This window comes from Bidens hawaiensis, unplaced genomic scaffold (genome assembly GCF_021521415.1).
Source record: "Bidens hawaiensis isolate Kalapana, Puna unplaced genomic scaffold, B.hawaiensis_p1.1 tig00004599_1, whole genome shotgun sequence".
Taxonomy (NCBI): Eukaryota; Viridiplantae; Streptophyta; class Magnoliopsida; order Asterales; family Asteraceae; genus Bidens; species Bidens hawaiensis.
The window spans coordinates 275227-288744 of record NW_027491280.1 but is presented as its reverse complement, the minus strand read 5'-3'; the positions used below and the strand labels follow the sequence as shown (position 1 = coordinate 288744).

At 33.4% G+C, this 13518-nt stretch overlaps 1 pseudogene across 1 annotated transcript; it reads right to left on the bottom strand.

Moving 5' to 3' along the window:
- Positions 1 to 10143: 10143 nt before the first annotated feature.
- On the bottom strand, positions 10144 to 12906 carry LOC143627115 (vacuolar-processing enzyme beta-isozyme-like; annotated as a pseudogene). Its single transcript, XR_013152537.1, has 9 exons — positions 12532 to 12906; positions 12282 to 12446; positions 11821 to 11977; positions 11632 to 11714; positions 11354 to 11556; positions 11189 to 11237; positions 10884 to 11087; positions 10622 to 10813; positions 10144 to 10513 (listed from the first exon to the last, which is right to left on the bottom strand). The product of XR_013152537.1 is annotated as a vacuolar-processing enzyme beta-isozyme-like (transcript).
- Between the last annotated feature and the right edge of the window lie 612 nt (positions 12907 to 13518).

Genomic DNA, 13518 nt, shown 5'->3' with positions numbered 1-13518 from the left:
CTTAGAATGGCGTCACACATGTTTTATATATTCCTACTCGCCTTAGCGGCGGTGCAACACACCACCGCGTTCCGGCCAAACATCTTCACGGTCGCCCTGAACCAGTAAAAGAAAGCACTACGTGGGCGGTGCTTGTCGCTGGATCCAACGGCTTTTACAATTACAGGCGCCATGTGAAAGAAATATTATACCTTAATTTACATTTGATTTCCGGTTTAACGTACGTATATGTGTAATTAAAGTTTGAACTGATTAGGCGGACGTTTGCCAAGCCTACCAACATCTTAAAAATGGAGGCTTGAAAGATGAACGCATCGTGGTTTTCATGTATGACGTTTGTCTTCAAACACGTACCGCGTACGTTGAGTCAGTTAGAATAGTTGATCGAGTCCTTTGGCTTTGTCCTAGTGCGAGTCATGTCTTAATTGAAATGTTACAAGAGTAGTGGTTGGTTGATTATAGGAAGTAATGGTGGTCTCTGTTTGTTAAGACTTCATACAATTACTGTAACATAAAAAACCTAAAATAGTAAATATCGAATTAATATGTAGAATACTAATGAGTTGATAACTAGTAAAATCGAATGAATAATGATGTCGACTAGTTAACCGAACATGATAAATAATAAAATTATACATGTTGATTTATTATATCGAATGTTAAAAGATGAAATGCTCCATTTTACCGATGAAGCGTCTGTGACGTTAACCAAACATTATCTATAATATATTGGTAACTATTTTTTGAATCAATTTCCACCTTTGGATGAAGCTGAGGAGAAATCTTAGCGGTAATAACTCATGAAAATCCTTCTAGAAGGGGAGGTTAGCTCTCGGTCTTTACAAATCATATATCATCTTCAGGCATGATCTTATACTATATACATCAGTTTCATAACTTCAATTATTGTTCACAAATCAATTTCGACACTTTGATTGTTAAATTACTTTTGTTTAAGATTATCGATCATTTAATTAATTCTTCTGGAATATTACTTTCTTTGTTTCCTTGAAATCATGACATTTTCCCATAAAACGAGAAACATATATTATTACTGGAATTCATATCATCCCTAGCTTTAATTTTTGAAAGTTTATTGACCACACCAATTCAATTCTGAATTTGATTTTGTAGATTTGACATCATGTTGCATCAAATCAATTTTGAAGATTTTATGGTAAAGCAAGTAGGTATGTCCTCCCTTGCTAACATCATATTGTATTAATGCTTTAATTTTTTGTTTGCAGAGTCAAGAACAAATTCAGCATACAAGATTTCTATTTTTTTGGCTTTACTTCGCAACCTTCTTTCTTACACCATAGGGATGAGGTAATCACTAAACTATAGTTGATCTTGACTGTTTTTTGTTGTTGTTTTTGAGGAAATTAATAATTGCTTTAGTTTTGAAATACGGTATATGTTGTTGCATTAGGATGATGTGTTATATGTATAGCCACGAACATTGGAATCGAAGAAAATGGCAAAATTTGGGTGTATGAAGCAAACAGAATTGAATGTTGAATATAGTGTAACAAAGCAAATTGAAAAAATGATAGTCACAAAGCGGTTGTTACCGTATTAGAGAAGGGTAAATGCAGGGCCGTCTCGTGGGTAAGCTAAATGAGGCGATGACTTTAGGCCTCCAGTTTTATAGGGTCTCCATCTTAAATAATAGTTGCGTATTCGGAGATTTTGAAAGTAGAGTTCTTTTAAAATTAGTAACTCATTAATGAGCCACAAGCTAAGAAGGATTTTTTTTCATATTCATCATCACTGCATATCATCCATGTTCAATAATTGTATATATACTCTAACACTATACGCATAAAGAAAGAAAAGAAAAATACCTCAACATTTTAGTTAGTTTTAGGCCTTCGAAGACGTTAAATGCTGAAACAATGGAGAAAATTGGTTCATTTGTGACATTAAGGGGCCACCCTTTGATGTGGTATTACACATGTTTCAAGGACACCACTCATATATTCTTTTTTGGTCGCTTTCATTAATAACTGTTTTGACTTTATTTTACGTTTATAATTCTCAGGATGGTTCAATTGATGTGGTATGATAGTTTTACAGAAATACTTTCTAAAACGTGTGGTTGCAATCGGTGTATTCGCAATAAAGGAAGAAAACCAAAAGAAACCAGGTAAAAAAAACACACATCAATCATTAATTAATATGTATGTTTGTTAGGTGTCATTTAGTTTTGTCTTCTACGGACCATGCGTTGCGGCGGAGCGTGGTAAATACATTACATGTTCAAAAGATAAGAAAGCTCTACATGGCACCAAATCCTTAACACGTTAACTGAAGAAATCATTGTCCTTGTCATACATGGTTTATGCTATAAACTGATGATCAGATAACTCCTCATATGCATAAGCAGCATAACCTATTAAGACATTAAACCAAGACTATTAACTAATAAGTTAAAATGATATGATATGTATGTATGAAACAATATAAAAAATGCAATTACCTCATAATCTTTCTGCATCTTGATTAAGCTTTTGCCCGGTCCTCTTTTACTTGTATCATACAAAATTTTATCCGTTATCGAGATAAGTTAGACCCGTCAGATTCGAAAAGTGTATTGACCTGCAGCTTGTTAATAACACATAACTTTGACCCGTAATCCGTTAAGTTTGACCCGTTAAAAAAAGAAATATTTTAACTCGTAAACCGTTAAGCTTGGCCTGTTAAAAAATAAATGTTAATACTTGTAAATTGTTAATAATACTGAATTTTTACCGGTTACTGAAATAATTTTGAGCCACTAATAACGAACATTGTGTTGACTCGTAAGCCCATTAATAAATTTTTTACCCGTTACCTGGATATCTTATGACCCGTTAATAACGAACATAGTTTTGATCCGTTAACCCGTAATACGTAACAATGCAAATTTAGTTTGACCCGTAATAACGAAGAGTCTTTTGAGCCGTAACGCACTAATAATACAAAAGTTTACCTGTTAATATAAATGTAAAATGCATTATTTTAGATGTAGTTTTTCGGCTTTTCCACCTCACACCAACAATCATGATCTCCGCTGGTTTCCTGTTAAAACATTATCAAAAACATTAATTAACAGACTCAAAACATACATTATCAATAACATTAATTAACAGACTCAAAACATACAAACATAAAGACACGTAAGATCCTTAAGCTCATGCATTTCGCAAACCTGAATCCAAGTAGTATAAGCTCTGTTTTCGTCATGGTATCCAACACACTCTTCTTCAGAGCATCCTACAAAACATTAAACACACTAATAAAAAACAGTTGAAAAATTAATGGACCCTCCCCTCTAAATTGCATATATACATTCACAACACCTGCTGATAATATTTAATTGCTGCATAATGGAGCTGAAATTTAAACATACGAACACAACAAACAATAACCTTCAAATGACTTTGTTGCTTGGATCCTACCGCCTGAATCCTGCGTTTTTTCTTGATATTATTCATATAGAAAACAACAGGGTCACCCACTTATGTTCTAGGGTTTATGCAGTTTGGGGTTTCCAAAATTTTAATAGGGTTTTTGCTCTTGACGGTAATAAAGAAAATAATAGACAACAAAGAAAAGAAATAATGACAGAGAAACCGATGATACCTTAAAAGAAGAAGAAAACAATCACCGGAAACCCCAAATAGAACCCGGCAACAGTAGTTGGGCGAACGGTTGAGGTGGTGAACCGGACCAGATACTTAATGATCAAGATGTATAATTAGGTGACGCAGTCGTCCACCTAATTGACTACGATGCTGGTTGAAGGCGTTGGCCGCATTTGTATAGAGAGAGGCTGCCTGTGAGGTGCGATGAAGGAAAAAGAAACGGTGGTCTGTTTCACTTTCCACCCACACAACACAGGTGTAGCTGTACAAACACGTGGACTTGTCAAACAAAAGCAACTAAATATCCAACATGTAAACTATCATGTACAACAATATAAACCAACTTTACAACCCACAATGCACGAATTTGGTGAACATAGTTGTAAATTAATATATATATATATATAAATTATCTTCATTCATATATAATTTTAAGTCTTTTTTTTATAGGTGTATAAGAATGCAGTAGCGGATGCACATGTATATTCAATATGTCAAGGAAACTATTTGAGGTAAAATGTAACATCCTAAAATTTATAATGTTAAATAAAGAAAGTTACGTTTAGTGATTTCGCGTTATTAATTAATTAATGTCGAGTAAAGAACGGATCATGGACTTAGATTAATTGAGATGGGTTAAATGAGAATGGGCCTTAGGTCCATGGGCTTTAAGGGATATAAATATCCCCTAAACCCTAAACAATCATTCATTTCCATCTTATTCTCTAACACACTCCAAAACACACACGACCCGAACCAAGATCCAAAGACGAGGACCCGAGCTTGTTGGTGCTAGATCGTCGTGACGAACCAAAGCAGCAAGACCAGCTCGTGTTCGTAGTTCGACTCATTTACGGTACGTTTATATCGAGAACTTGTTCGTTTAGGTTTGGATTAGTATAGAAATGATAGATCTGTGTTTGTATGGTAAAAAACGAATCCAACAAAGCTAAACTTATTGAAAATGGTTATGATTTGATGGGTTAATCGATTGATAAAAGAACCCGTAACCTATATGCCTAAATCGCACCCTTTAAACATCGATGTTAGATCGATTTGATGGTTGGGGTTTGTAGGCGCTGGTCAGACGATTCCGTGGATACCTAAATCGAGTTATTTGGTTAAGAAACGAAGGATTTAAGAACGAACAGTAGCTGCAGCCGACAACTTCGCCTGCAAGCTAAGTTCGCCTGATGAACTTCGCCTGCAAAGCTAAGTTCGCCTGATGACAACTTCGCCTAAAGCTAAGTTCGCCTGATGACAACTTCGCCTAAAGCTAAGTTCGCCTAAGGTTAACTTCGCCTAAAGCTAAGTTCGCCTGATGACAACTTCGTCTAAAGCTAAGTTCGCCTGATGAAAACTTCGCCTAAAGCTAAGTTCGCCTAAGGTTTAACTTCGCCTAAAGTCAAGTTCGATTAGAAAATAAATTAAAAACCTAATGAAAAATGTGTTAAGACAGTTAATGTAAATAAATTTTTCCAAGCTGACCTGGCAGCTCGACCCCAGCCAGGGGCTCTGCCCCTTGGACCCTGCTAGGGGCTGCCGCCCCTAGACCCCGCTGCCCCCCGTTCGTTGTGGGTAGTAATTAAGACTAGAAAGATGATATGAGTAGTGATAGTTAATTGATATGTATACTTGTTATACAGTCAGCCGTGCACAACTGAAGAAAGGGATTATGATTAACGGTGAACGTAACCGTGTTCAGGTGAGTTTCTAGCCCCATTTATGTGTTATGTTTTCGGGGCTGTGTGCATACTCGATATGTTTGTTAATACGCTTATCCTAAGAGATAAGTGTATGCCTTATGTGAATGATGTGATATGTATGAATGATTGCTTGATGGTACGTGAACGATCTTCGGATATTGCACGTACTGTCAGGTTGTAACGCTAAGTATAAGGTAAGTATGATATGTATGCTTATGTGTATGAATGTGATAAAGTTAATAAAAGAAGGAAATGATGGTTGTATGGTAACGAATAGGGAATCGAACCATACTAATATTCGAGAACTAGGGAACCGAACCCTACTAATATTCGAGGAAAGAGGGACCGAGCCCTAATAATACTCGAGGAAAGAGGGTACCGAGCCCTAATAATACTCGAGGAAAGAGGGTACCGAGCCCTAATAATACTCGAGGAAGGAGGGTACCGAGCCCTAACAATACTCGAGGAAGGAGGGTACCGAGCCCTAATAATACTCGAGGAATGTAGGGCGTAATGCTCTTTATAACGTAAGATATGAAAGTAAGTTAATACAAAAGAAAGTATGAAAGTAAGAAAGTATGAATGAAAGAAAATAAGTTTTTGTGTATTGTATAGTGTATGATTAACTAGAACTCACTCAGCGTAGCTGACTTTTAGTATGCACGCAGGTGAGTAGGATGAGGCAGCTCGCTTGAGGAGACACGTGGCACTGAATAAGAGGCTGGCATCGGAAGACCCAAGACGTTTAAGTTTAATGTTTCGTTTATTTTGAAAGACAAAATGATGTTTTAAGACAAGACGTGTTTTGTTATGAAATGTTTTATGAAAGCTTTTATATTCCGCGAATGTTTTAAATAACTCTGATATTTAGAACTGCGTTTATGAGTAAATCCAACACGAAAGTAGGGCTACCGGCAACGGGACCTTACATAAAACCGGTCGCTAATTTGTAACATAAGCATTTTTATACTATATAAGCATTTTTCTGCATGTTTGTTTTATTAATTAAGATTATATGCTAACCGGATTATTGAGTTGCCATTGCTAATGGGTTACCAGTATCGGGGTAAGGGGCGGAAAGGGTTAAAACGGCTTACGGCTTAGTGGTTATAGGACAACAAGGGTTACGGGCAGGGGCGGATCCAGTGTTTGGGCAGGGGGAGCGTTTGCACCCACTGAAATCTGTAGTTTTCTTTATAAATTTATAATATATTAGGTCCAACGACCCTAGTGACCCATTCATGATTTTTTCAGTGCCCCAAACTTAACTTTTTAAATTTTAAGCCCAAATATAATTTTGTTATGAATAATAAGAATTAAGCTCATATTAGTTTAATTACTCAACCACTTTTATTGAAAATTTGGAATTAGTGGGATACGAACAAATTAGGTTGATGACGGCTTCACATGTGGCATCTCAAGTTAGATTTATTTTATAAATTGTGATTCCAAATTCTTGATTTTATTCTAATATAAAACAAACATTCATGATTCATGGTTCATCACTTGTTAATTTATTTATTTTGTATTTGAATTCTACAACTACAAGGCGGTAACCGGTTTCGATCTTTTGTTTAAAAAATATAATGCCCTTTTCTTGAAATTCAAAAGACGAACAGATTAGGGTGATCTTTGTTGTCTTATGATGAATGATTATTTGGTTTCTAGCTTTCTAATTTATTCATTGTATGAGTGTACCGTTTATTATTATTGTTATTTTTTATAGTGTTCTACACTATTTAACTTTGTAATCCATTTTATTTGTACAATAATAGCTTTTAGCTATGACAACTATGAAAATGTTTTTGTTATTGAAACGACAAACACCATCTGCCGGACCCTGTTTAGTTGATCTAGATAATCTTCCTTGGGATCATGTCGATAGAAAAAGAATTTTAGATTGCCACCATAATCAAAGAGACGAGATACGGAGAAAGTATTAGCTTAATGGACCTTGCCAACTAGGTGGACATAGTCATGTCTTTCCATATAGAAAGATAAGGTCTACAGAACGACATTTCAGCACAGGCTGGTATGATAAATACGATAATTGGTTAGAGTATAGTGTAATTTGTAGTGTTGAAAAAGAAGCATTTTTAAGTATTACGAATGAAGCTATAATTGATCGTTTTTCATATTTTCATAAAATGAAATCACGTAGAGTTTAATTGTAATATGTATTTTGTTTATCTTTAATGAAATTTTGTTTACATTTCTATATGTAGTTTGTTTAATGTAATTTTTTACTCGACCCGCTTCGGTTTGACCCGACCCATTTTGGTTTGACTTGTTTTAGTTTGAATTGACGAGTTCTAGGTTGAACTTTTTTTTTTGCACCCACTGACTAAATTTTCTGGATCCGCCACTGGTTACGGGTATGGGACATAACGGGTTATGGGTTACAGAACATAATTTGTTATGGGCTAACGTGTTACAGGTTTTAACTTTCATTCTACTAATATCATGCTATCTTTTAGGTTATGGGACAGAACGAGTAAGAAAATGGGAAAAGGGAGCGCGTGGATCATTATACGAGCTAAAGACTGAATTCAGGTCATTAGGTGCAGTTTCGGAATAAATTGTTTCTGTTAATTCATATCAGAATACGGGTTAACTTTGCTTTTGATACTGGTCAATATTTGGTTATGTGGCAGCAAGGGTATTTCGATCGGTGCAGATTTCAGATAAGGGGTATTCTGGATATTTTTAAAAATTAGGAATTCATGTTCGAATATTGTATAACTCAATTTGTATTTTTAAAATTATAAGTCAGTTTATATTAACAAAAATTCTGATTGGATGTTATAAAATTTATATTTATAGCAATTTATAATTTATAGAATTATGGAATTTATGTTTATAGCAATATTGTTTTATTTTAAAATGCAAAGAAAGATATTTATGACATTATAACATTAAACAACCCGACCACCGGACGGGTATAAAAATAGTTTTTATATGTTATGGTAACATTAAAACTGTATAATAATAATAATAATAATAATAATAATAATAATAATAAGTCATGTGGTTAAATAAGTTAATTATATAACTGAAAGGTTAAGTTGTAAATATTGAATTAATCAAGAAACAAGGTAAGATGGTGAATTCGATCTGACATTAAGCATAATCATTTATTTAAGCCATGAACCATGAAAATAACCACTTGCATTTTTAATGTAGCCTTATATATACTTTTAACAATTTTTATATTCTTACATTTTAAGTAAATGATTTTCGAATGTGATTACATTACATATATAGCAAAACAAGAGAGATTTTTATATTATGCTACTTTAACTAATTGTTTTATGGTCTAATTTATGAATTTCTCTCTTAGCTAATAAAAGAAAACCACAATGCATATATACAATGGATGTCTGTACTAACCTTAAGCTAAATCCATATATAGCGACTATTTCACACAATCATAAAAGGATTTACAAATATATTCATAAGTGACGGTTAGCATATGTACCTTGGTTATGAAACATAGGTGGTTGAAGGTGTTGTAAAGTTACCAGAGTCCTTTACGGCACACACGAAGCAAGGAATAAACTGGTCGAGCAAAGCGTTGACAACCTGATAACGTGTTATGAACTAGAGAAAATAGATAGGTGAAAGACCTTTCATTCATGTATATCTCAGTCATACATTACACATACTCATCGAATGTAACATGTTGAACTGACGTTGCATCATAAGTAGGAAATAATGATACATTATGTCTATCCACTATAATTATTTTTGGTTTATCAACAAAGATTTTATTAGAGACGGGCGCCTAGAAGGTGAAACCCCCCCGGAAATTACAATAGATGATTATGCTTAATGCCAGACAAGATAAGAATGGCTCGTTGCAAGTAATTTAGCGTGTTCCTCAAAGCATATGGCTGGCAGAACTTTAAAAAATCATTTGACCAAACATTGTATGGTGGTGAAAGCTAAAAGAGGAGAATCGTCTGGAACACGCAACCGAAACTAATCAAAGACGAAGAAATTAAATGTTGTATTGTTGATTTTACTTTTTTATTCTTAATAATGTTTGTCGTTGTGAGTTGTTACTTGAGTTTCATTGAATATCATAAAGATAAAAATGGAAAAAGAAAAAAAAAAGATAAAACATAAATACATAACAAGTTAATAACATAAAATCCTTGATTTATATATTTACTTATTTCTATATATATATATATATATATATATATATATATATTTTGTGATATTAAAAGTTCCCAAAATACATTAATAAAAAAGACATGATTTTAGTGTGATTGCCATGTTTACTGTTTTTTTTTCCTTTTCCATATTAATTCACTTTCCTTTCTATAGAAAATATTTCATTTAAAACACATTAATTATTTAAAACACATTAATTGCCCAATATAATTTCCTTTAGAACATCGTCCTTAAAATTATTTATGAACTTCATATCCCTCGACCCTCTGTTTATTTAGTTACTTTATATCCCTATGATTTTTGGATTTCACAAAGTATTTTGTGAAATATATTCTAACAATGTATAGTAGTATAATATGTAAAAATTTATATTTATAAAAGTGTGTAGATATAATATAAATAAAGTATAAATAAATATGAATAACTTAATAATGTAATAGATATAATATAAATGATGTGTAAAAGGAAAGTGAATATATAATTATTGATCTATGGCATAAATTAGTTTTGGAGGAGAAAAATTGTGAAGATTAATAACAAACCGACACGTGTCTACAATTATTTTACTTTATTAGAATAGGTAGATGTTATATTGTAAGCGAGAATAATAATTACGATTTGTTAATCATTGATTTATTATTTAAACTTTTTTTCCCGACACTATTAAATTGGGCTTGATAAGTTTTTAAATACAGAACTCCCTTGGAAAGTATCCCGATTATTATCGTGTATTAATTTTGGAGTTTAAAGAATTTCCAGTACGTTGTTGCATAACATTAACATATATTAATATTGCAAATGAAATCGGACAACTTATTTCTTCCTGTAGTCTACCATTGCAGGATCCCGTTGCCCCATTTTAAATGTGCTACACGACTTCTTTGTAGCTTCATCCATAGCTTTCTTTGTAACACCGCTGTTGCATATGTTAGCAAATGTTCGAGTATGCTTCAAGCCGTATTGAGTCAAGGATCCACAGTATGTCTCAAATGTTCGAACCTGAATCAATTAACAATTTTAAGAAGTTAAGAATCAAAAAAAAAAAAAAACCAGACGCGTTAAATTTACGATATACTAATTAAATGAGAAACTGTGAGCCTTCTTCACCATAAATTTCAGACAATCCCAATCATTAACAAGGGCGAGTCCTTCATTTCTTGCTTGTCCATGTCCACTACCTAGTAAATTGAGTTCGATCATATCGACACTGCTATCTAATTGTGCCCTATATGCCGTTATTTCTTTGATTTCGTTGAGTAGTTCTTCCTTTTGATGTGTTTCCTTTGTTGATTTTTTGTACTATAGATAATATGAGAGAACATCAATATGCTATCATATCAAGTGTCACATTACATCTAAGAGTAAGTACCTCATGCCACATTGAATAAAGTTCCGCGTCTCTTCAGTTGATAACACCCACGGAGTCAAATGTTTGAAATTGGTCCGTATAATATTTCCCAGCTGCGGAACCTTGATAAAGTGAAACGATCTCATTGCTTATGCTCAGGGTACCGTATCGCATTACATGAGATCCATTGGACGGGTGTTGTTTATTTAAAGTCCTCTCCTTCACCTAAAATAATTTTGGGTGAGTTTAATTTTCTCAATTAATACTAGTAAATCCACACCTTTTAAATCAAGAAAACTAAAAGATAAGTAAATCATGATGCAAACCTTGGAGTATTGTTGTTCCAAGGTTTCATGCCTCAAATCTTGTGAGTCACTAAAACATTAAGAAGATCAATTGCTTAAACAATAAGATAATACACAATGCAACTATCCATCACCAATGAAATGATCAAGATGCTCACTAAACAAAAGTAGTGCTTGAGAAAATACCTGTCTTCCATCCATGAAACACTGAACAAGTCACCTAAGCAATTGTGAAGCTCTGGAGGTGAAGGATTTTCCGTATCATACGGACAATATGTGGCATAACTACCCTCGTTTGCATTTGCCGATGTTAATGCATATATGTTCAGATTGTCTGGTAACAAACCTTCAAACATACTTCCACTATTACTAGCTGCAACGTATATCACCTGCATTTAACATTCAAATGATTGTCACTGAAAATTAGCAAAAGAGTAATCAATTAAGAGCAAAATGAATCTTACCATCTTATCATATGTTCCACTCGCATGCTTTGTAGTCAGAACTTGGATGAAATCATTAGCGTAAACGGGCGTGTATGTCATACCTAGTTTAATATATTGACATAGGAATTAATTAATTAATTAATTAACGGATATAATAAATTGACATTTTGATCTTGGTTGACTATACAAAAAATTGTAACCCAGTACCAAGTAATCCAGGGGCGCCATGATCTGTGTAATACACAAAGATCCTGTCGTTAGGTTTGCTTGCCACCACTTTCCCGCTTCCACCTTTTACCGCTGTACTATTGCCAAGAAGCACCGCATAGAAATTCTCGGCGGTCACACTTTCTCCGGTATAGTCCTAACATGCACATTTGAAGCTACCATATTAAACATTATTGTACAAATTTTAGCTAGCTTTTTTTCCCACCACCAACTCTTAAACATTGGCAAAATAATATAGCTTTTTCAAAAGGATAGATATTTATTCACTTATTGCATCTTCCTTAATTTCTTTTTTTTATTTTACTTATAGATTATCAAAAGCTTCAGCAGGTTTAAAATATTGATAATTTCATTATTGCAAAGAGCATGTCAGTGTTAATATTAAACTGTCTTTCTTTTGAGAACTATAACAAAAAATAATTGTGACAGTTTTCTCATACCTTTGGAACACCAGCGTACACATCTGATCCTTTGGGGCTGTTAATTATGACGCCGGGTCTAGGATTTCTTGGATTATTTGCAATATCATCAAACATAAAAACAATTATGTTTTCATCCTTTAACCCACCTTTTTAAAGGATTTGATACGCATGACAAACGTTTGCCTGAATTCATAACATATATATACCAGATGTTAGCTTTTACTTTTTGAAATCTTGTAGCACATACATAAATATCGTAAATGTTAACCTGATGACGATAGTTGTAGTACCCATTTGAACCGGCTACTAGAACGGCCCATGTCGTGCTACCGGCTTCTGGTTGGATAACCGATGTGAAGGAATTGAACAAGTTTAATCTGTTAGCATCAGATAATTTTGCCACAACCAGAATAAATAGTAACGACATGAGGTGACTCGCCATGCTATACAAAAACAAAATGATAGAATTTATAAGTTTTGATAGTTTCAACTGACACACACATATTATATATATATATATATGACCTTCAAGAAACCACCGTTTAATCCTCGATCGGTTTCAGTTGGTAACATAACGTACGGTTCGATTGAGTGCACATTCAATTGGCAATTGATTACATTGTTCCAAAAATATTTGCGATCCGTGACATTAAATATAAATAAATATTATATTATAATATATATATATATATATATATATATATATATATATATATAAAATGGTTTAAATAATAAATAGATTGCTTGGTAGGAATCAATTGATAATTGACAAGTGGCCTAGTTCTTAATTTATACAAAAGGGTTTTAATTATCAACTAAATTAAATTAAAAAATCCATTAAAAACATTTAATGTCCTATAATCAAGAAATTTGAACGTATTCCTTTATTATTAGTTATTATCTTCTTCAATTAGCAATTGATTCATTGTTTAATTCCCTTTACACTTAATCCTCACATTCCTGTCATAGTTTTTTAGTTCATGACAATAATCATCACATTGTTTTGTGTTCATTGTTTACACAGAAAATACGATGTATCAAATTATGAACTTTCTCAATCACCATCAGTGTAATGGTATCATTAATTTGGGCATATATTTTATTACTAGCATGCCCAAAAAGAGGTTGGCTTTTTCTCGAATCCACCAATGTCAAATCTTGATTTTTACATTTCCATGTAAAAATAAATTGAGAGAGAGAGAAGCAATGTTGTTAAGAGCGGATCGCAACGGCTTCCAAAGCGGTCTGACCAGAA